This window comes from Bufo bufo, chromosome 8 (genome assembly GCF_905171765.1).
Source record: "Bufo bufo chromosome 8, aBufBuf1.1, whole genome shotgun sequence".
In the NCBI taxonomy this organism is placed as follows: domain Eukaryota; kingdom Metazoa; phylum Chordata; class Amphibia; order Anura; family Bufonidae; genus Bufo; species Bufo bufo.
The window spans coordinates 124,385,837-124,410,499 of NC_053396.1; positions in this window are offsets into that span (position 1 = coordinate 124,385,837).

Here is a 24,663-nt window from a genome sequence, read left to right on the forward strand (position 1 = left end):
CAGAAGCCCTTTAAAATGAACCAGGCTTTGATCCCAAAAGACTTGTCTGTACCTTGTGCAGAATAGACATTTATACCACCATCAAACATACATTCTTGTACTCAAGTCAAGTGCAATGATTCTTTTTTTTTTTTTTTTTGTCCCAATATTTTGGGGGCTACGTGCACCAATAAAATATAAAAAAAAACATTGTTGGCTAGCTCCTTCTCCTCCATTGCTGCCTCCACCTACAACACCACATTCACCGCCTCCTCAACCTTCGACTCCATATCCACCTCCTTCTCTGAGTTGCAGGATAATAATTTGTAATTTTTTGTTATTTTATTTCATTTGAAGTTATTTCCCTAACCACATTTGTTTGCAGAGCAGTTGCCATGCTCTTAAGCACATTTTACTGCCTTTAACATCCCTCTAGCCTTTTCAAGGACTATTTTAGAGCTTTTTTAATTTAAAAAAATGCTAATTTTAGTGCCCTAAATTGAAAAAAATCTTATTTTTAACCGCTTTACGTCCGCCCATAGGATATAAACGTCCTATGGGTGGACGTCTATTTCTGAACGGACGTTCCAGAACGTCCGTTCAGAAAGTGCAGCTGCACGCTAATCGTGCAGCTGCTGATCCGGTTGCCCGCTGTCAGTGACAGCAGGGCAACCCTAAGACAAGGCAGGGACAGTGCCCAGGTGTCCCTGCCTTCTAGATCGCTGCATACACAGTGCTCACCGCTGTGCGCTTCCTGTTCCGACCCGGCGGTCATGTGACCGCCGTGACCGGAGAGTGCAGGGGCTGTGTGAGGTCTCTCAGAGACCTCGATCAGCCCTGCTCTGAGGCTGTACAGCGCTGGATTGCTGCTGTACAGCCTCTCTAGGGGTGTATTTGTCCTGTAACTGGGGCTACTATGTCAGCCCCAGTTACAGGAGAAATCAACAGTGAAAAAAAAAAAAAAAGTGAAGTAAATGTCCCCCAGAGGTCTTGTATGACCTTATGGGGGACGAAAAGTGTAAAATAAAAAAAATAAAAATAAATGGTTGAAAATAAAAAAATTAAAAAGAGTTTCACATGTAAAAAAAAAAAGTCCCCAAGTAAGGAATGAAAAAAAAAAATAAAAAATTGAAAAAATTTAAAAAAGTATACATATTAGGTATTGCCGCGTCCGTAAAAACCAGCTCTATAAAAATATCACATGACCTAACCCCTCGGGTGAACACCGTAAAAAAAAAAAAAAAAAAAACTGTGTCAAAACAAGCAATTTTTGTCACCTTGCATCACAAAAGGTGCAACACCAAGTGATTAAAAATGCGTATGTCCCACAAAATAGTACCAATAAAACCTTCACCTCATCCCGCAAAAAATGAGCCCCTACATAAGAAAATCTCTCAAAAAATAAAAAAACTATAGCTCTCAGAACATGGACACATTAAAACATAATTTTTTTGTTTCAAAAATGCTATTATTGTGTAAAACTTTAATAAATGAGAAAAAGTATACATATTAGGTATCGCCACGTCCGTAACAATCTGCTCTATAAAAATGTCACTTGACTGAACCCCTCAGGTGAACGCTGTAAAAATAAATAAATAGAAACTGTGCTAAAACAACCAATTTTTTGGTCACCTTGCCCCATAAAGTGTTATAATGAATGATCAAAAAATCATGTGTACCCAAAAATAGTACTAATAAAACTGGCACCTTATCCCCTAGTTTCCAAAATGGGGTCACTTCTTGGGAGTTTCTACTGTAAGGGTGTATCAGGGGGCTTCAAATGGGACATGGCATCTAAAAACCATGTGGAGTTCCTTTTCTTCTGCGCCCTGCCGTGTGCCCATACAGCAGTTTATGACCACATGTGGGGTGTTTCTGTAAACCGAAGAATCTGGGTAATAAATATTGAGTTTTGTTTGGCTGTTAACCATCGATGTGTTAAAGAAAAAAATTGATTAAAATGGAAAATCTGCCAAAAAAGTGAAATTTTAAAATTTGATCTCCATTTTCCTTTTATTCTTGTGGAACGCCTAAAGGGTTAACAAAGTTTGTAAAATCGGTTTTGAATACCTTGAAGGGTGTAGTTTCTACAATGGGGTCATTTATGGGGGTATCCACTATGTAGGCCCCACAAAGTGACTTCAGACCTGAACTGGTCCTTAAAAAGTGGGTTTTGGCAATTTTCTTAAAAATTTGAAGAATTGCTTCTAAACTTCTAAGCCTTCTAACGTCCTAAAAAAATAAAATGACATTTCCAAAATGATGCCAACATAAAGTAGACATATGGGGAATGTTAAATAATAAATATTTTATGAGGTATCACTTTCTGTTTTAAAAGCAGAGAAATTTAAATTTAGAAAATTGCGAATTTTTCAAATTTTTGGGTAAATTTGGGATTTTTTCATAAATAAAGGTGAAATATTTTGACTCAAATTTATGACTATCATGAAGTACAATGTGTCACGAGAAAACAATCTCTGAATGACTTGGATAAATAAAGGCGTTCCAAAGTTATTACCACATAAAGTGAGATATGTCAGTTTTGCAAAATTTGGCCTGGTCAGGAAGGGGGCAAATGGCCCAGATGGCAAGTGGTTAATTGTCGGGTGACATTTTACAATTTTTTTCATATACAAACCCCTGCTGTGCCTGGGTGACAGGGGCCTAAATCTCTCAAAATATTCTGTTGTATTGCTGGTTGACATGTACCCCCTTTTGCCGTGAATGAACCCCTGCTCTGCATTGCTGACAGGGGCCTAAATCTCTCAAAATCCTCTGTTCTATTGCTGGGTGACATGAACCCCCTTTTGCCATGAATGAACCCCTGCTCTGCATTGCTGACAGGGGCTGCAATACGGGCACGGCCGGGCAACGGCCTAAGGGTAGTTTTACACTGCTCGATCTTCAGGCAGTTTAAGCATGGATGGATGAGAACATATCCATCAGTGTTTTTTTGCACCATCCTGATTACACACACCAATGCAAACTGAACGTGGAAGGAATTATTGCTGCCACAGTCATTCCTCCCTCATTTTGGTCTGTTGGTTATCAGCAGCACATCCCTGATTACATAGGGAGATGTGCTGCCAATAACCGGGCATTTTTTATCCTGATGAAAGACTCCCATCAGGATGAAAGAGTGTTCTGGTCAGATTAGTTAGAAATCTTATGAGTGCAAACTCAGCTAAAACGACTCGTGATCTCTGGTCTGTTATGGTACCAACTTGCATTCCCCTTGTGATAACAATTCCAGAGCATCTATTCGTATGACTTTAAGTTGTGCTGTTCTCTTATTCATGCTGAAATTTATGGATAATGGTATAGATGGGTGTTACCAGTTGGGGGGGTGTCCCTGCACAGTCTGACACCGGACACCTCTCATTGGATGGGCCACATCTCCAACTGGTAACACCCATCTATACCTTTTTCTGTAAACTTCCAGCAATAATAAGAGAAGAATTGCACAACATAGATGCTCCAGAATTGTTATTACATGGGGAATACAACTATTTACATAAACAAACGGGTCAGGACTGGAGCCCTGTCCTCTTTCAGCTAAATTCTTATTAATGCAATGTAAGGATTCAGCTTAACCCTTTCAGCCTCAGAGGTATTTTCATTATCTTTTTCCACTCCCTTTGTTTGTGGGGCTATAACTTTTTTATTTTTCTATTCACATAGCCGTAGGAGGGCTTGTTTTTTGCTAGACAACTTGAACTTTCTAATTCCACCATTTAATATTGCATACGATGTAGTGATGAACTGGAAAAAAATCCAAATGAGGTGAAATTGAAAAAAGCAATTCCGCAACAGTTTTCTGGGTTTTGTTTTTACAGTGTTCTCTATACGGTAAAACTGACTTGTCACTTTTATCACATATGTATACTTTTTCTTACGTTTTAATACTGAAATAAAAACAAAAAAATATATATATTTTTTTCTTTGTCGCCATATTCTGACCACTATAACTGTTTTTGTAGTTATGTGTATGGAGCTGTGTGAGGACAATTTTTTTTTTGCAGTGGAGCCTTTTCATTGATACCATTTAGGGGTGTGTATGACTTTTGATTACTTTTTATAAAAAAAAATCCCTGGGAACCTGAGTCCGAAGGGCCAGCGGTAGGGGTGACTGCCATTTCGGTGGAAGAGGGGGAGACAACCCCGCTATGTATGATGGTGGGAGACAGGGAGGACTTGCCGCCAGTTCCGGAGCCGACCTCAATGTCTCCGGGGATAATGTTGGTACTGAAAAACACCGGGACCCAACCCTATCCCGAGCCTGGGAAAATGTATTAATAATAGATTGGGAACCACAACATCCGGAGTCTGTGTTTCCCCGTTTTGTGGTTCATCAAGAGATGTTGTATCGAGAAAAACCAGCTGCAAGGTGAATTCATTGAACAGTTGGTGGTGCCCCAGGCTTATCACAAGCTCATGTTAGAGTTAGCCCACCAGCATGTTCTCGGGGCTCATCTGGGAATGCAAAAAACGCAGGAGCGGATTCTACAGTGGTTTTACTGGCCCAGTGTGTTCAGAGTGGTAGAAGAATATTGTAAGTCTTGCCCAACCTGCCAGATAATGAGCCCCAGCCACATTTCCGTAGTCCCCTGGTATCCCTCCCGATTATCGAGGTCCCATTCTAGGGAATCGCTATGGATCTCGTAGGCCCGGTACCAAAGTCTGCTAGATGACACCAACACATCTTGGTCGTCCTCGACTACGCCACTCAGTACCCGGAGGCGGTGCCACTGTGGCATACATTAGCCAAACTTATTACTAAGGAGTTAATGGAGATGTTTTCTCGCCTTTGTCTGCCTAAGGAGGTTCAGACTGACCAAGGGACCCCGTTTATGTCCAAGGTCATGAAAGAACTCTGTAAGTTGCTCCACATAAAACAGCTACGGACGTCAGTGTATCATCCACAAACCTATAGCCTGGTAGAGAGGTTTAATCAAACATTAAAAAATATTCTAAAAAGAGTGGTCTCTAAGGATGGGAGTGACTGGGACCTCCTTCTGCCCTTTCTCATGTTAGAAGTGTGAGAGGTGCCCCAGGCCTCTACTGGGTTCTCGCCCTTTGAACTGCTATGCGGCAGACACCCTCGCGGTCTGTTGGACGTGGCCAAATAGGCATGGGAACAACAACCCACACCGCACGGAAGTGTTGTTAAGTACGTCACCCAGATGAAGATGGAAACAGTTTTATCTCTGGTTAGGGAGCATACAGGGAGTGCAGAATTATTAGGCAAGTTGTATTTTTGAGGATTAATTTTATTATTGAACAACAACCATGTTCTCAATGAACCCAAAAAACTCATTAATATCAAAGCTGAATATTTTTGGAAGTAGTTTTTAGTTTGTTTTTAGTTTTAGCTATTTTAGGGGGATATCTGTGTGTGCAGGTGACTATTACTGTGTATAATTATTAGGCAACTTAACAAAAAACAAATATATACCCATTTCAATTATTTATTTTTACCAGTGAAACCAATATAACATCTCAACATTCACAAATATACATTTCTGACATTCAAAAACAAAACAAAAACAAATCAGTGACCAATATAGCCACCTTTCTTTGCAAGGACACTCAAAAGCCTGCCATCCATGGATTCTGTCAGTGTTTTGATCTGTTCACCATCAACATTGCGTGCAGCAGCAACCACAGCCTCCCAGACACTGTTCAGAGAGGTGTACTGTTTTCCCTCCTTGTAAATCTCACATTTGATGATGGACCACAGGTTCTCAATGGGGTTCAGATCAGGTGAACAAGGAGGCCATGTCATTAGATTTTCTTCTTTTATACCCTTTCTTGCCAGCCACGCTGTGGAGTACTTGGACGCGTGTGGTGGAGCATTGTCCTGCATGAAAATCATGTTTTTCTTGAAGGATGCAGACTTCTTCCTGTACCACTGCTTGAAGAAGGTGTCTTCCAGAAACTGGCAGTAGGACTGGGAGTTGAGCTTGACTCCATCCTCAACCCGAAAAGGCCGCACAAGCTCATCTTTGATGATACCACCCCAAACCAGTACTCCACCTCCACCTTGCTGGCGTCTGAGTCGGACTGGAGCTCTCTGCCCTTTACCAATCCAGCCACGGGCCCATCCATCTGGCCCATCAAGACTCACTCTCATTTCATCAGTCCATAAAACCTTAGAAAAATCAGTCTTGAGATATTTCTTGGCCCAGTCTTGACGTTTCAGCTTGTGTGTCTTGTTCAGTGGTGGTCGTCTTTCAGCCTTTCTTACCTTGGCCATGTCTCTGAGTATTGCACACCTTGTGCTTTTGGGCACTCCAGTGATGTTGCAGCTCTGAAATATGGCCAAACTGGAGGCAAGTGGCATATTGGCAGCTGCACGCTTGACTTTTCTCAGTTCATGGGCAGTTATTTTGCGCCTTGGTTTTTCCACACGCTTCTTGCGACCCTGTTGACTATTTTGAATGAAACGCTTGATTGTTCGATGATCACGCTTCAGAAGCTTTGCAATTTTAAGAGTGCTGCATCCCTCTGCAAGATATCTCACTATTTTTGACTTTTCTGAGCCTGTCAAGTCCTTCTTTTCACCCATTTTGCCAAAGGAAAGGAAGTTGCCTAATAATTATGCACACCTAATATAGGGTGTTGATGTCATTAGACCACACCCCTTCTCATTACAGAGATGCACATCACCTAATATGCTTAATTGGTAGTAGGCTTTCGAGCCTATACAGCTTGGAGTAAGACAACATGCATAAAGAGGATGATGTGGTCAAAATACTCATTTGCCTAATAATTCTGCACGCAGTGTATGGAGGCAGCACAGCGAGCCCAGAGTAGGATCTATAATCTGCAGACTCGGGTCCTGGCCGGGTGATCAGGTATTGGTTCTGGTACCAACCGTAGACAGTAAGTTCCTAGCTAGGTGGCAGGGGCCCTACGAGGTGCTTGAAAAAATGAGAGAGGTAGATTACAAGGTACACCAGCCAGGGCTAATGCTCCAGCTAGGTGTCATCGAGGAGTCAAAAAGTGAATGGCCAGTCCAATAGACTCAATACCCAACGATTTCCGCAAACTGAATGAGTTGTCCAAGTTTGACGCATATCCCATGCCCCGAGTGGATGAGCTTATTGAGAAGTTGGGCCAAACCTGGTATTTTTCTGGGTTGGACCTCACTAAAGGGTACTGGCAGGTACCCTTGACGGAGGCTGCAAAGGAAAAAACGGCTTTCATCACACCAGAGGGGCTGTATCAGTACAAGGTATTACCCTTTGGTCTACACGGTGCTCCTGTCACGTTTCAAAGGCTAATGAACATTGTACTCCGACCACATCGTCGGTACACTTCGGCTTACCTGGACGATATCAGTATCCACAGCACCGACTGGGAAAGTCACCTATCTAAAGTACAGGCTGTAGTGGACTCCCTTAGGAAGGCTGGCTTAACCGCTAACCCCAAAAAGTGCGCAATAGGGTGAGAAGAGACCAAGTACCTAGGGTATGTAATTGGGCGTGTAATTAATAAACCTTAGGTGAACAAAATTGAGGCAATTAGGAATTGGTCCCGACCTGTCACTACTCGGCAAGTAAAGTCATTCCTGGGTATGGTGGGGTACTATATGAGGTTTTTCCCCAATTTTTCTACAGTCGCCGCACCATTGACAGACCTTTTGAAGGAACGCAAGTCAGTGACTGTTCAGTGGAATGAGCAGGCGGAAAAGGCTTTCTCCTTTGAAGTCTGCCCTGTGTGGGTCCCCGGTATTGGTGACTCCAGACTTCAAAAGGGAGTTTGTGGCACAGACCGATGCCTCTGCAGTAGGTCTTGGAGCTGTACTCTCTCAGGACATCAATTGGGAGGAACATCCTGCTGTTTTCCTAAGCCGAAAGCTTACCCCAGCCGAGACTGGGTACAGTATAGTGGAGAGAGAGTGCCTGGCCATCAAATGGGCACTCGAGTCTCTCCGCTATTATCTGTTGGGGAGAAAGTTCCATCTGGTGACCGACCACTCTCCTTTCAAGTGGATGAGCCAAGAAAAGAGAGGAATGCTCGGGTCACCTGGTGGTTCTTGTCATTACAAAACTTAAAATTTTCCGTGGAACATAGGGCAGGCCGGTTACAGGGAAACGCCGATGCCCTGTCCCGGGTACACTGTCTGGCGGGTGTTCACCCCCTCAGGGTTGAACAAAGGGAGGAGGTATGTAGGAAGGTGCAAGGGGCCATAATTGATGAAAGGTACGTGTCACTGAGGTTCCTGGCCTCGGTGAGGTAAGAGCCGGTAGTTTTAAGTGTCAGCGACAGCTAGTGCTGACTGACACTGTTGTTAGTATGGCTGTAAAGCCAATCCAGTCCGGCTCTTACTGGGAGTAGCCAAAGTGCTGGGTGGGTGGCTTCTACCCACGCTCCAGGCCGGGTCTTTATGGCCTATATAAAAACCCAGCCAGCAGTCTCAGCTGGGTGTGGATGATCCTCCATCTGACAGGGAAGCTGGGATCTGTGAATTGGTGCCGTGTTAAAGGGTTGAAAGCCGCATGCTGGAAAACAGGCACCTAAAGCCTGCTGTGGACGGCTGGGGGAAAAACTGCTAACCAGATGAATATTTTATTCTATGAACATTGCATGGTGTGAACAAACACCAAGACTGTGAACGGTCATTTTGTGTTTCCTTATGTGTGAATAAACACCAAACTGTTTAAGTTAAAGACTTTGTAATTGCCTCTATACTGCGTCCGCTAGCCTGTGTACCAGAGCAAAACCCCACAACATATACGTTATGGATAGAGATGGGCATATGGACATTTTGATTGAAAAACACAGGAGTACACAGAGATTAGACTTTTCTCTGATTGTCACTAGTGTTAAGCGAAGGAAAGCATTTGAAGTGGAATTTGGTCCGAATTTTAGGAAAACTTTGATTTGCAATGAATCTGAGTTTTTCTCTTACTTCATGGTAAAAAATCTGATTTTCCTAAAATGGCAGCTGCACATGTTACAAAGTGAAATTAAGTTTAGAGGAGACAAGCCCGGGAACGCAATATCACCCATAATGCCTTGCAGCCAGCCAACCCTCAGATAGCCATCCCCTGTGATGTCACAGCCCTATAAAAACCCCATCCCATGTGGTCTCCGCAATTGTCCTGTGAGCTGAGCATGGGGGGAGACGTGTCAAGCACTCATGCACTAGGGACAGTGTTGCTGAAAACAATTAATAGAACAATATTGGAGAGGGAGAGTGCAGGGAGACTTATGCTGCGCCCGTTGTTTTACAGTGGGATGCGAAAGTTTGGGCAACCTTGTTAATCGTCATGATTTTCCTGTATAAATCGTTGGCTGTTACGATAAAAAATGTCAGTTAAATATATCCTATAGGAGACACACACAGTGATATTTGAGAAGTGAAATGAAGTTTATTGGATTTACAGAAAGTGTGTTATAATTGTTTAAACAAAATTAGGCAGGTGCATAAATTTGGGCACCACAAAAAAGAAATGAAATCAATATTTAGTAGATCCTCCTTATGCAGAAATTACAGCCTCTAAACGCCTCCTGTGGTTTCCAATGAGAGTCTGGATTCTGGTTGAAGGTATTTTGGACCATTCCTCTTTACAAAACATCTTTAGTTCATTCAGGTTTGATGGCTTCCGAGCATGAACAGCTCTCTTTAAGTCACACCACAGATTTTCAATGATATTCAGGTCTGGGGACTGAGATGGCCATTCCAGAACGTTGTACTTGTTCCTCTGCATAAATGCCTTAGTGGATTTTGAGCAGTGTTTAGGGTTGTTGTCTTGTTGAAAGATCCAGCCCCGGTGCAGCTTCAGCTTTGTCACTGATTCCTGGACATTGGTCTCCAGAATCTGCTGATACTGAGTGGAATCCATGCGTCCCTCAACTTTGACAAGACTCCCAGTCCCTGCACTGGCCACACAGCCCCACAGCATGATGGAACCACCACCATATTTTACTGTAGGTAGCAGGTGTTTTTCTTGGAATGCTGTGTTCTTTTTCCTCCATGCATAACGCTCCTTGTTATGGCCAAATAACTCAATTTTAGTTTCATCAGTCCACAGCACCTTATTCCAAAATGAAGCTGGCTTGTCCAAATGTGCTTTAGCCCACCTCAAGCGGCACTTTTTGTGCTGTGGGCAGAGAAAAGGCTTCCTCTGCATCACTCTCGCATACAGCATCTCCTTGTGTAAAGTGCGCCGAATGGTTGAACGATGCACAGTGACTCCATCTGCAGCAAGATGATGTTGAGGTCTTTGGTTCTGGTCTGTGGGTTGACTCTGACTGTTCTCACCATTCGTCGCTTCTGTCTATCCAAGATTTTTCTTGGTCTGCCACTTCGAGCCTTAACTTGAACTGAGCCTGTGGTCTTCCATTTCCTCAATATGTTCCTAACTGTGGAAACAGACAGCTGAAATCTCTGAGACAGCTTTCTGTATCCTTCCCCTAAACCATGATGGTGAACAATCTTTGTCTTCAGGTCATTTGAGAGTTGTTTTGAGACCCCCATGTTGCTACTCTTCAGAGAAAATTAAAAGAGGAGGGAAACTTACAATTGACCCCCTTAAATACTCTTTCTCATAATTGGATTCACCTGTGTATGTAGGTCAGGGGTCACTGAGCTTACCAAGCCAATTTGAGTTCCAATAATTAGTTCTAAAGGTTTTGGAATCAATAAAATGACAACAGTGCCCAAATTTATGCACCTGCCTAATTGTGTTTAAACAATTATAGCAAACTTTCTGTAAATCCAATAAACTTCATTTCACTTCTCAAATATCACTGTGTGTGTCCCCTATATGATATATTTAACTGACCATTTTTTATCGTAACAACCAACGATTTATACAGGAAAATCATGACGATTAACAAGGTTACCCAAACTTTCGCATCCCACTGTATTTATTCCTACATTTACTTATTCCGACATCAGCTATAAATAAGATATGTAATTAGAGATGAGCGAATCGAAGTTGTAGAAGTGGAATTCGATCCGTATTTCAGGAAAAGTTTTATTCGCAAAGAATCCGAATTTCCTGACGCTTCGTGGTAACGAATCGCATTCTTTCCTAAAATGGCTGATGCACGTGTTAGGACATGGAGCAAGGAACTCTGGGAACGAGGGATCACCCACAATGCCATGCATGCAGCCAGTCAGCCCTGTGATGTCACAGCCCTATAAATAGCCTCAGCCATCTTGGATTCAGCCTTTTTCCAGTGTACTTAGTGCAGGGAAAGAATTGACAGACTTGGGAAAGTGGTAGAAAAGACTTTAAAACTTTTTTTAGCTGAATAGAAGTTCAGGGAAAGATCATTAGAAGTGTAGGAAAGGATAGGGAGGAATTATTCCACACTATAAACGGAAAACAGGGTCCAATAGGCGAGTGTACAACCTGGGTAATAGGAGTAATTCTATTATACCTTGCTGCACTGACTGGGGATCCAAATTGCCATTATACTGTTGCTTTTAGGATTGCAATAAATGATACCTCTGTAATTCCAACAAACCTTGCTTGTAATTGGGGTGCAAGTGCTGTGTAATACAGCCATTAACAGGGTGTATTCATAGGAAATATTTGTAAGTCTTATTTGCTGTTGTGGGGTGCAGTTATATGTTCTAAAGCCTTTCTTGAGGTGTATTAGTGGAAAAAAAAGGCTTGTTAGCAGTTGTACGGTGATGTGACAAAATTACAGCCTTTTTTGGGGTGTATTAGTGGAAAAAAAGTCTTATTAGCTGTTAAGCGGTGCAGTTATATGTTCTGACGCCTTTTTTGTGGTGTATTAGTGGGGAAAAAAAATCTTTTTTGCCGTTCAGCGGTGCAGTTATATGTTTTAAAGCTTTTTCTGTAGTGTATAAGTTGAAAAAAAAAGGCTTGTTAGCCATTGTGCGTTAAAGTGACAAAATTACAGGGCTTTTTGGGGTGTATTAATTTCCTTCTTATTTATTTATTTGATCTAAGAGTATGTCAGACACAGAAGTGACAGGCCCTGCACAGGGGAGGGGCAGAGTCCTAAATGTTTCTGGCACAGGTAAAGGTCACAGCAGAGTAAGGGGGTGTGGCAGCAGGGGTCACTTCAAGAAGCCTGAGCTCCTAGTGTCATCTAGTGGTCATGTCTTGACCAGCAACCCATCAGTACTTGAATGGTAGAGACCGTAGAGACAGTCATCCACTTCGTCCCAAGTGTCATCAGACACCCCCAGCCAAGAGTCGGTGGGTTCGTCAGACACAATATTAAGTTGGCATGGCCCGGGAGCAGGCCCTGTGCCCTCACCTGTCCTCAACCTGCCTCTGTCTTTTTCTGTTCTCTCAGCCAGACAAGTATTATATGCTGTGGGCTCAGCTCCACTATACAGGGTGGACGATCTACTAGAGGACAGTCAGCAGCTACTGCCCAGCCAAGATGTGAAGGATACATTCGCCTCTTCCTCCAGTAGGCTGGAAAGTAGTCATGAGGAAAGTGGTGTGGGAGCTGGTGTTGCAAGCGGTCTGGCTCCTGGCTCAGAGACCGTTGAGGAAGACATCAGTGACATGCAGACAGTACTCGATGATGATGTAACCAATCTCAATTTGGAGCCGGGTGATGAAGGGGCTTCATCATCATCGGGAAAAGAGGGTGGCAGCTTGCGCATGAGGCAGCGGCGGAGCCATCAAGTCGGTAGTGTGGCCAAGAGTCAACAGGGTGGCAGCAGTGGGAGGTCGGGAGCCAAACATGCCCAGGGTAGACCACCCACTTCGCAGGAGTCTACCTGAGCAGAAAGTAGTGGTGCAGGGGTTCACGGAGGCATTGGCGGTAGCAGTTAGTCAGTGCGGAGTGTTGGAGTGTTGTTAAGCCACCAGTGGAGGTGAGCATGGACATTTGCAGAATCTGTGGGCAGAAGGTGAGCGTGGCCAGGGTGCCAATGTTGGCACCACGGCCCTGGGTCAACATATGCAGTGTCACCATAAAGTGGCCTGGGGGAACCGTTGCTCCAATGTGGTGGTCCAGCCTGCCGCAGCAACCGCTGCATCACCCAGTGGCAAGCACCCGATTTCAGGCAGTCAGGTCTCCACCATCTCAGCCGAAGGAAGCTGTCTAATCCTTCCCATCATCTACCTATCCTGTTGCTCCTGCTCCTCGTCCTCCTACTCCTTATTACTAATTTCTTCAGCAATCTATTACCAAAGCAATTGCCAAGAGACAGCATTACGTGTGTGGTCATACTATGGCCCAGAAGTTGTATGTGCTCCTGGCCAAGTTGCTGGTACTGCAGTCCCTCCCTTTCCAAGTGGTGGACTTTGCACCTTTCAGAGAAAAAATGGCTTGTGCTGAGCCAAGGTGGAGAGTCCCAAGCCGTCATTTATTTGCCAAAAAGTCATTACCAGCCCTGCACAAATATGTAGAACAGAAGGTGGGCCAGTCCTTGAGCCGGTCGGTGTCTGCCAAAGTGCACGGCTGTGCCGACGTGTGGAACTGTAACTATGGTCAGGGACAATACATGTCCTTTACGGCCCACTGGGTGAATGTGGTTCCTGCACAGCAACTTGGCCAGATGATGCCGCTACCGCCTCCACGTTTTTACGCCATTGGTCCTGCAAAAATGTCTGCTTCTGCCTCCTCATCCACCACCGTGTCCTCAGCCTCCATTGCATGGACAATTTACAGTGCTCCTTCAGCATTCCACATGTGAAGGGCACAGCGGTGTCACTCTGTTCTGCATCTTGTTTGCCTGGGCGAACGGAGTCACACAGGGGAGGAATTGCTCCGTGTCCATCATAAAAAATTAAATACTGGCTTTCTCCACGACAAATCAAAATCGGAACCATGGTGACCAACAACGGGAAGAACATTGGTGTCGGTGCTGCATCAAGGAGGGCTGAGCCATGCGCCCTGCATGGCACACGTGTTCAATCTAGTTGTCAAGCTGTTCCTGAAGTCTTCCACCCATCTGCAAGACATCCTAAAAATGGCCAGGAAACTTTGCATTCACTTCAGCCACTCGTACACCGCCAAGCTCACCCTCCTTGAGCTGCAGCGGCAGAACGGCATCCCTCAACATAGACTGAAATGTGAAGTTTCCACCTGTTGGAATTCCACCCTCCATATGTTGGACTGACTATACGAACAGAGAAAGGCCATAAACGATTTCTTGATGATCCAAGCCGACAGGAGTACTCCCCTGTGTTAGTTTGATGTCAGCCAGTGGCAGCACCTGCCGTTTGCTCAGGCCCTTTGAGGATGCCACATTATTTATCAGTCGCCAAGTCTACGGGATAAACAACCTCATTCCACTGCTTCATATACTGGAACAGATGCTGGTAAATCTGGCTAGTCAGGGTACTGGAGACGTGGCGCCTACATCTCATGCCCACATGAGCCCTGTGTGGGCTGAACTGTAGGAGGAGGAGGAGGAGGACATTGGAGCACAAGCAATGTATAGCAAAATGTGTTTTTTTTTACACAGGTGACAGGAGAGGAGGAGCAGGAGCAGCCGGAGGAGCAAGAAGGACACGAGGAAGATGAGGCAGATGACCCAGGCACACCGTGGCAGTATGCAATGGATATGGAGGCAGGGAGTCCCTCCGAGTCACTTGCGCAAATGGCCCGCTGCATGCTCAATTGTACAGCAGAGGGATGACTTCTGGCTCTCCACCTTGTTGGACCCTCGCTACTGGTCCAAAATGGGGGCCTTTTTTACACCCGCTGAGAGGGAGGACAAACTGAACTACTATAGAGACATCCTATGTAGTCAGTGGGCCAAACTGTATTTGTGGCTACAACTGGCTGAGTTTGCCCTGGAAAAGCTGTCCTGCCCAGCCAGTAGTGTAGCATCAGTGCGGGTGTTTAGTGCTGCGGGGTCCATAGTTACCCCAAGGAGAACTCGCCTGTCCACCCAAAATGTGGAGAGACTGACCTTTGTCAAGATGAATCAGGCATGGATCAGCCAGGAATTCCACCCACCAATGCCTGATGCATCAGATTAGATCATCCATGCTTCCTCACGCAAACCTTGACAAATGAGACTGTTTTTTTCTGGCTACCTGCCTTCGCTACTATTCTGATGCTGCCACCCACCTGATGCCACATCTGATGCCAAGTGCTCCTTCTTACACCCACCTTCATCAGCGGGTACTGTTATTTCCACCCACCTCCTTACTTTGACACCGGGTCACTCTGTGGTCTACTGATGCTGCTGCCACCTCACCAATCAGGTCTCCTTATGCTGCTGCCACCTCCACACTATGTCACCTTGCCACCCTGTGGTCTCCTCATGCTGCTGCCAACTCACAACTCTGTCTCTGGGCCACTCTGTGGTCTCCTCATGCTGCTGCTGCCACCTCCACACTCTGTCATTGTGACACTCTGTGGCCTCCTCATGCTGCTGCTGCTGCCACCTCCACACTATGTCACCTTGCCACCCTGTGGTCTCCTCATGCTGCTGCCAACTCACAACTCTGTCTCTGGGCCACTCTGTGGTCTCCTCATGCTGCTGCTGCCACCTCCACACTCTGTCATTGTGACACTCTGTGGCCTCCTCATGCTGCTGCTGCCACCTCCACACTATGTCACCTTGCCACCCTGTGGTCTCCTCATGCTGCTGCCAACTCACAACTCTGTCTCTGGGCCACTCTGTGGTCTCCTCATGCTGCTGCTGCCACCTCCACACTCTGTCATTTTGCCACTCTGTGGTGTCCTCATGCTGCTGCCCCAGCACCACTCTGTGGTCTCCTCATGCTATTGCTACCTCAGCACTATGTCACTGGGCCACTCTGTGGTTTCCTCCTGCTGCTGCCACCTCACCACTATGTCATTGGGCCACTCTGTGGACTTCTCACGCTGTTCCCACCCTCCCCACAATGTGACTGGGCCATTAGTGTCCCTGTTTGGCCTTGTTGACATCATCATTTATTTGATCCTTCTTATGATCTGTTAAAGGGAAGGAAAAATAAGACGCACAACGGATGCTGTCTGTGTAGCCGCCGTAAGACCTGCATAGTCCCATCAGAATAGGCTTATGATTTGGTAGCCAAAAGCAGGAGTGGGTATAAAACACAGAAGACATGCAAATATTCCATTCACGTGTCATCTCTGTTTTGGATCCACTCCTGTTTTTTTTGGCTTTAGCAATACTGATGGATTACTGACCAAATGCTGACTGAGTTAAGGCGGATGCTCAACAGACAGGATCTGTTTTTTGAGGGTTATTTTCTGATGGATCAGAGGAAGGGCAAATTAATCAGTGACATCAACACAAACTTACTGTTGACACCCTCTCCACTCTGTCGGGGGGCTCTACTTGTATACGTGTTTAATATAACAGGTTCTGTAGACATCTATGTGGAATCAGCTGACGACGGTGTAAAAGGAGTGAGCTTCTTCTTGGCGATAACATCAACCTGTAAGGCTGAGTTCATACTTGAGTTATTTGGTCAGTTTTGGCCCGGTGAATGCCCAAATAAGTGAAGTGTGCAGTGATTCTAAGAGCAAAGTCTGTAATCTGCATGTCATACTGACTCACAGTATTGTTTCACTATCACAGCAGACTCCTTATGCGTGTTACTGCAAGGCACAGTGTTCTACACCTCTATACAAGCTCTCTGCAGCCAGGAAATAGTTGTTTTTTAATACGATTCACCACAAATAAATTCAGATCGAATCAAATCTTTTCGGAAAATTCGGCGAACCGGCCAAATCGAATTTTTTAGAAATTCGCTCATCTCTATATGTAATTCAATACAAATAAGATGGAAGCCTTTATTATTCCGTTACCAGCGTGCCAACCAATACCATCCAGTCTGCACCCCTGCAGGATGGGCAGGTCTTAATGATGACCATCATCTTTTGCTGGCATTATTCCTTCTAAATCATCCTCCAAAGTCTCCTAGAAAAGTCAGCAAGATGCAGAGAGAGGAGGAGCTGGATATTCCTGATGGCATATTCTCATCGATATTAGATGATGTGGAAAAGGATGAAAAGCAGATGGGAGAAGAAGGGCTCCCACCTGTAGAGCAGGAGAGCGCTGGGGGTTGGAAAAGTGGGTACCGCCCTCTGTTTAAAGGTGCATTGATGGTTCTTCACTGCAGCATGGCCACAACCCATCTGCATCACGGCCGGTCCGTTTGGTCATATCCTGTATGGTCTATGGCCCGTTCGCCCCTGTTGTCATGGTGCAGCAACATAATAATTTTGTATAATATTGTTGTGAAAAAATCCCAATATTTCTGTCTTCCTATAATCAAGATCATGTGATCGTCTGGTGAAGGAGGAATTTAATCCCATTGCAAAGAGATCAATTCATAGGAGGGACAGGAGCTTCACCGTTTAGCACAGCATGGCTCTTAGGATGGGAGGGGGTACCATCTGTGCCTATGTCAATCTTTATGTATTGCAGCCAACATTCCTCATTGGTAAGATATGGGTTTATTATTCCGACAAGGCAGCTGTGGTATAATGAAGATCAGAGTTATACATTTAATGGTATTAGGAAAAAGGTAGCAGTGGGCCTTATTTCAAATTGGATGGTAGCGAAGGCTAGACGCATCTAATTATAACATAGAAGCTTGCTATTCGGAACCTCGCTTATTGCTTTATCTTCTCTCTTCATTCTTTAATTGCTGTTTACACAGCTTGGATATTGCACCAATGGCTAAAACAATCAAAATAAACCATAAGGAGAAACATGAACAGATAAAAAGGTTGGTGTGATGAAACGGTTAAGTGAGATGTGCAAACTTTATCCCTGTTCCTCCTGTGCAATATTTCAGTTCCATTCTGGTAAGTTATATTAATGCTTGCCTATGGGGATGTGTGTAATGACACCATCTGACTCTTATCATAATTTCATTCCAGCTCATATTGCTTTTACATTTATCCCTATTTGCCATCCTGGCACATAACTGCCAACAGCAGACTGAATTTTTACCTAAATGAGAGTATTTCAGCTATGTGAAAGCACATTTCTCTGTGCCATTTGCTTAATAGTGCACTGTATATTGCTAGGTAGAGAGCTTAGCATCCTATGGATAAGTTACTGGCATGCCGCTTGTTAGAAGTTTCAAGGGCATGAAAACAGCAGTCTGTGCATTGCAAATGCCTTATTGTCTGTGCAAAATGGCTTGTCAGGATGGTCAATAGAAACAATGCAGATGACTATTTCTACAGGAGAATGTCATATTTGATCAGTTAATATATACTCAATAGCTGACTACAAGCCAAAATGTTTCATTTGTCTGGTTCATTTAGAATAAATTCCAGTCCCTTAGGCCCCTTTCACACGGGCGAGATTTCTGATTTCTGCAGATGAGCGGTGATTTTCACGCATCACTTGTGCGTTGCGTGAAAATCGCAGCATGCTCCTCTTTGTGCATTTTCCACGCAATGCAGGCCCCATAGAAGTGAATAGGGCTGCGTGAAAATCGCAAAAAGCAAGTGCGGATTCAGTGCGATTTTCACGCACGGTTGCTAGGAGACGATCGGGATAGAGACCCGATCATTATTATTTTCCCTTATAACATGGTTATAAGGGAAAATAATAGCATTCTTAATACAGATAGCATAGTACAATAGGGCTGGAGGGGTTAAAAAAAATGAAAAATAATTAACTCACCTTAATCCACTTGTTCGTGCAGCCCAGCTTCTCTTCTGTCTTCATCTTTGCTCATCACATGGTCCGTCACCTGATCCATCACCATGGAAAAATCCGTCATGTGATGGACCATGTGATGAGCGCAGTGACGTCATCAAAGGTCCTATTCCTCAAAGAAGAAGACAGAAGAGAAGCCGGGCTGCGCGAACAAGTGGATTAAGGTGAGTTTAAAAAAATTTTAACCCCTCCAGCCCTATTGTACTATGCATTCTGTATTAAGAATGCTATTAGGGAAAATAATACAATCTACACAACACCGAACCCAAACCTGAACTTCTGTGAAGAAGTTCGGGTCTGGGTACCAAACATGCCAATTTTTCTCACGCGCGTGCAAAACGCATTAAAATGTTTTGCACTCGCGCGGAAAAATCGTACATTTTTCCGCGACGCATCCGCATCTTATCCGGGCCAAAAACATGACGCCCATGTGAAAGAGGCCTTAGGGTTTATTATAATTATGCTCACTTATATAGCACGGACATATTCAGCAGCGCTTTACAGACATTAGCATTAATGCACACAAACTTATTTTTTGTCTGTGGCCATTTTATTATTTTTTGCGGGCGTATGCGCAATTATTCATTTTTATCTGGCCTCAAAGAAAGCAAAAATGAATCCATGTGCATTCCATATCCGTATGTCTGCAAGCCCTGTCTGCAAAAATTAGAACATCTCCCATTCTTGTCCATTTTGTGGACAAGGACTTGCATTGTTACAATGGATCCACACAAAAAAAGAAACAGATGTAACATGGACGTCACACGGATGTCATCACTTGTTTTTGCAGATCCATGTTTTGCAGACCGCAAAATACATATGGTTGTGTGCATGAGCCCTTAGGGTATATTCACAAAACCGTGCTACCACCATGTCTGTGCTGTAGACCGCCAACCGCAGGGTATTGGCCATGTGAACTCTGCATCGCTATGTGGACCCATTGACTTCAGTGGGTCTGCGATATGCAAGATACGGCAAAAGATAGGATATGTCCTGTTTTTTTTGCAGCGCAGCGGCATAGACCCGAAAGCCCACTCAGAATCCCTTTTGTGGGCTTCCAGGGGTGGGCCTCTGTGCAGTAAAATATAGGACATGTCCTATCTTTTAAAGTATCTTGCTGACCAAATACTGACAGTGCAAAAATGGCTTTACAGATGGTGACCTCCTCCTGCACATGTATATCATGTTTTGAGTTTTTTTTAAGACTATGAAAAGGCTGCTATTGTAAGTCATGGAGATACTCCCCTCCCTAAAATGTGTGAGAATATAAGTGTATAGTTGGTTTCTATGTTATGTTTCTATGAATAATCATATAACTGTCATTTTTGCTATATATTATTCTAACATATTAAAAGCTTACCCCCTATGGACAATCCCTTTTTTTGTGAGAAAGGTCTCTGTATGATAAACAGATCCAACTGGTGAGACCCCACAATATCAGCTGTCATCTGCCGGGAGACTTGAACGTAATTGCTTAATTTCCTTACAGTGTCACTATAGGGTAAATTATATATTACACAGTGACCATAAACCCCCCCAAAAGGGGTATTTCAGCCCTTTAACATTGATGACCTATGATTAGGATCTCCACTAGAGATGAGCGAATTTTTTAAATATTCGATTCGGCCGGTCTGCCGAATTTTTTAAAAAATTTGCTTCGATACGAATTTATTTGCGGCGAATCGTTTAAGAAATGGCTATTTCCTGGTTCCAGAGAGCCTTTATAGTGGTGTAGAACACTGCCTTGTAGTAATACGAATAGGGAGTCTGCTGTGGTAGTGAAACAATACTGTGAGTACGTATGACATGCAGATGACAGGTGTCACACTTAGAATCACTGCACACCTCACTTATTTGGGCAATAACGGGGCCAAAACTGACCAATTAACTCAAGTATGAACTCAGCCTTACAGGTCGATGTTATCCCCAAGAAGAAGCGCACTACTTTTACACCGTCGTCAGCTGATTCCACATAGATGTCTACAGAATCTGATCTATTAAACACTTATACAAGTAGACCCCCCCGGATAGAGTGGAGAGGGTGTCGCAGTAAGTTTGTGTTGACGTCACTGATTAATTTGCCTTTCCTCTGATCCGTCAGAACAATAACCCCCAAAAAACGGATCCTGCCTGTTGAGCATCCGCCTTCACGCGGACAACATTTGGTCAGTAATCCATCAGTATTGCTAATGCCCCCAAAAAAAAATCTCACTTCACCACACAACGGCAAATACTTTTTTTGTGCCACTAAAACACAAAAAAGCGCTTTATAATATATAACTGCACTGCTGAGCAGCAAATATATTTTTTCTTTAGCGACTAATACGTGATAAAAAGGGTTTTAGAACACATAACTGCACCGCTGAACAGCAAATATAATTTCCGTTTTCCACTAATACACGACAAAAAGTCCTGTAATTTTAGCACTTCACCACACAAGCCCACACAAGCCCTTTTTTCCCACTAATACAAGCCAAAAAATGCTTTAGGACATAACTTCTATAACTTCTATAACTTCACCGCACAAGGGCAAATAAAACATATAAATATTTCCTTGTAATAAACCCTATTAATGGCTGTATCAAACAACACAGAGCTGTGTAATGGCAATTTGGGTGCCCAGTCAGTGCAGCAAGGTATAATAGGATTGTTCCTATTACCCAGGCTGTAACCTTACCTTCTGAACCCTGTTCAACATAAATGCTGTGGAATGATTCCTCCCTATACTTTCCCTACACCTTGTATAATCTTTCCCTGCACTTGTAAATCGTTTTTTTAGCACAATGAAATTTTTCTAGCACTGTCCCTAGAACCTGCAGACATCTCTCCCTGCACTAAGTACCCTGGAAAATGGCAGAATCCAAGATGGCTGAAGCTATTTATAGGGCTGTGACATCACAGGGCTGGCTGGCTGCTGATTGGCTGCATGCATGGCATTATGGGTGATCCCGCCTTCCCAAAGTTCTTTGCTCAATGTCCTCACACGTGCAGCAGCCATTTTAGGAAAAAATGTGATTCATTACCATCAAGCTTGAGGAAATTCGGATTCGGTGCAAATCTAATTTTTCCTGAAATTTGGATCGAATTCCAGTTCGTCAACTTCGATTCGCTCATCTCTAATCCCCACCAATCAGCTGTTTGCAGAAGCTGCAGCATGCCCAAAAACAACACAGGTCCATATACTGTGTGATGGAAATAGCACAGCTCTGTACACCGGGTAGCGGATAGGAAATGCACTACAAGCTCGGTCCCATCCAAGTGAATATAGTAGATTTCCTGGCCACTACACACCTAATAAAGTGAACATTCCTTTTAATTTAAGTTTATTTTATTTGTTTGTAAAGATGTCAACTTAAATCAGCTTTCAGGAGAGCAGAGAGAGCTCAACTGATAGATTTTACACTGAATGGGAATAAGCAGTCTGAAATACGGGAGAGTACATGCAGGCTTTAGAAGACAAAAGGAACAAAATTAAAGAAAAAAAACTGCAAAAATGTTTTTTATCCCATAATACAGTCAGTACAATTGCATACATTAAACCATGGTTCCCCAACTCCAGTCCTCAGGGCCCACTTGCCAGTCAGGATTTAGGAGTATCCCACAGAATGAATACCTATGGTAAATCCTGATGGATGGACACTAATTATATCAGCTGCCCAATACTAAAGAAATCCTGAAAACATGACTGATAGGTGGGCCTGAGGACTGGAGTTGAGGACCACTACATTAAACTACACATTGGTGAATTTTGCTATCAGGCTGCTCAGCCATGGTGTCATATCGTAGGCAGGATCACATCATTCCCATCTATTGTAGAGCAATGTAGCGTGTAGTGAGCCTCAACCTCCAGGCAGTTCTGCAAGAGGAGGCAACCAGTCCTGCTCACAACCAGCTTACCATTATTAATCATTGCCAGAGAACCCTTTTAAGTGTGCTCATAAGGCATGCTAATTTTGATCAATAGAGAACCACAGGAGCTCAGTCTGAATTGAAGTCTACTCTGTATCTTGAATTTTGCAGCACTGTGTTGTCCTTCTGAAGTTGGATCAGCTGTACTTTCTCTGAGTAATTATCCTTGAACACCTAGCTATGATGAGGTCAAGTTTTTTCAAGTGAGCAGAATAGAACTTAACATCTGAAACAGATATGTTAGGAACTATCAAACCTTTACGAATCAGCCAAGATATATGATTTGACATTCAACTATTGGTCTTCTGCAAAATGTAGTTCAGTTGCCAGTGTTATAACATTTTATGCTTGAAAGATAAATGAGTTTCATACCTAAGCTTACTTTAAAATATTAACAATGAGCTAAAGTAAACTGGTCAGCTTCTACTGTGAATAGAGGTATTTTTCTGGTATTATATATCATTTTTTAGTTTTCAAAAACATATCTAGTTACGCCTAATGCATTTACACTGCAGCGATATGGCTGGTTTCTCAGTGGGATGGCTTGGACAGTAGTCACAGTTGCTTTCATTTCTCTCCTACAAGTGACATTGTGGCTATATTGCATAGGTACCACTGTTACAATATTTTCTGAATAAGTGTAATTCCATATGATGTAAAAAAAGAATTACAGAAACACAATGCATCACCAAACCTTCATCACATGGCAGAAGTGTCTAGATAGCCTGAGCCAGAGAACAGATTTCCAGTGGCTATCAATAGAAAACATCAAGAAATGTGCCACGGGCAATACATGTATCGAAGGTAACATCCAATAGAATTCCAAGTAAACTATAAAATTAAATACATACCTTTAGATGGTCTGGGGATTGCTAAATCATCAGACAGTCAGAGAATAATCTGCAAATATGTGTCACGTGTGAAGTTAATATCATTAATAGTGCTATTATTAGTGCTGATCGAGAACCAAAGTGCTCGGGTGCTCTAGCCGAACACATTGGGATGCTCGGTATAATGGAAGTCATTAAACCAGGCACCCCCTGTTCTGAAGAGGGGATGGTGCCTGGTTCATAGGAAAAGGTCAGAAATTGATGGAAACACCACCGAAATGGTTCGGGAACAGCATGGGGAGAATGTCTGGATGTATCTAGGACTTCCAGGTCGCTCCTGGGAACGATGTTGTCCGAGTAGTATGCCACTTTTACAGACTGACAATAATACGCACAAAACCGAAGATAAAATAGATTTTAGAGGAAAAATTGTTAGGAAACATTCTTTCCTGTATATTTACTTGTATATAAAGTGCAAGTGCTGCCAAAAAAGACAAGGAAGAGGCACTCCGATACAACCTGTATATCACATAAAGGAGGACCTCATTCACATTGTGGTACAATTGTTCATGTAGTGGGACTCCTACACTCATAAAGCCTATGCACTAAGTGAAAGGGCTGCCAAAAATTACAAGGATCCGACACTACAATACACCCTTTGTTACACATAAAGGAGGGCATCATACACAGCCTTGAAAAATTATGATTGATTGCCTGCTGGTGACCCTCAAAAACATTTGGAGCAAGGGCCTGCTGGTGACCCTCTAAAACATTATGGGCGAGGGCCTGCTGCCGCTTTGCTGACTCTAGATAACCTGGGGCCGATCACATGTGCCCGTGACGTTGATGATCCATTTGGATGTCTGCACTATACAACTTTCAATGTTACTTTCAGCGCAAACCATGGTGACCACGGGTAACGGGGAATCAGGGTTCGATTCCGGAGAGGTAGCCTGAGAAACGGCTATGGCTACCACATCCAAGCAAGGCAGCATGCGAGCAAATTACCTATTAGGTATAATTAGGTGAGGGCCTGCAGGTGAGCTGACCCTGTAAAAGATTTGAGGTGCAGGCCTGCAGGTGGGTGAGCTAACCCTCTAAAAGATTTAATCTGAGGGCCTTCAGGTGAGCTGACCCTGTAAAATATTTCAGTTGCGGGCCTTCTGGTGAGCTGACCCTGTAAAAGATTTGAGGTGCAGGCCTGCTGGTGAGCTGACCCTGTAAAAGATTTGAGGGGCAGGCCTGCTGGTGAGCTGACCCAATAAAAGATTGTAGGTGAAGACCTGCAGCTGAGCTGACCATCTAAAAAATTGTATGCGAGGGACTAGAGCTGAGCTGACCCTC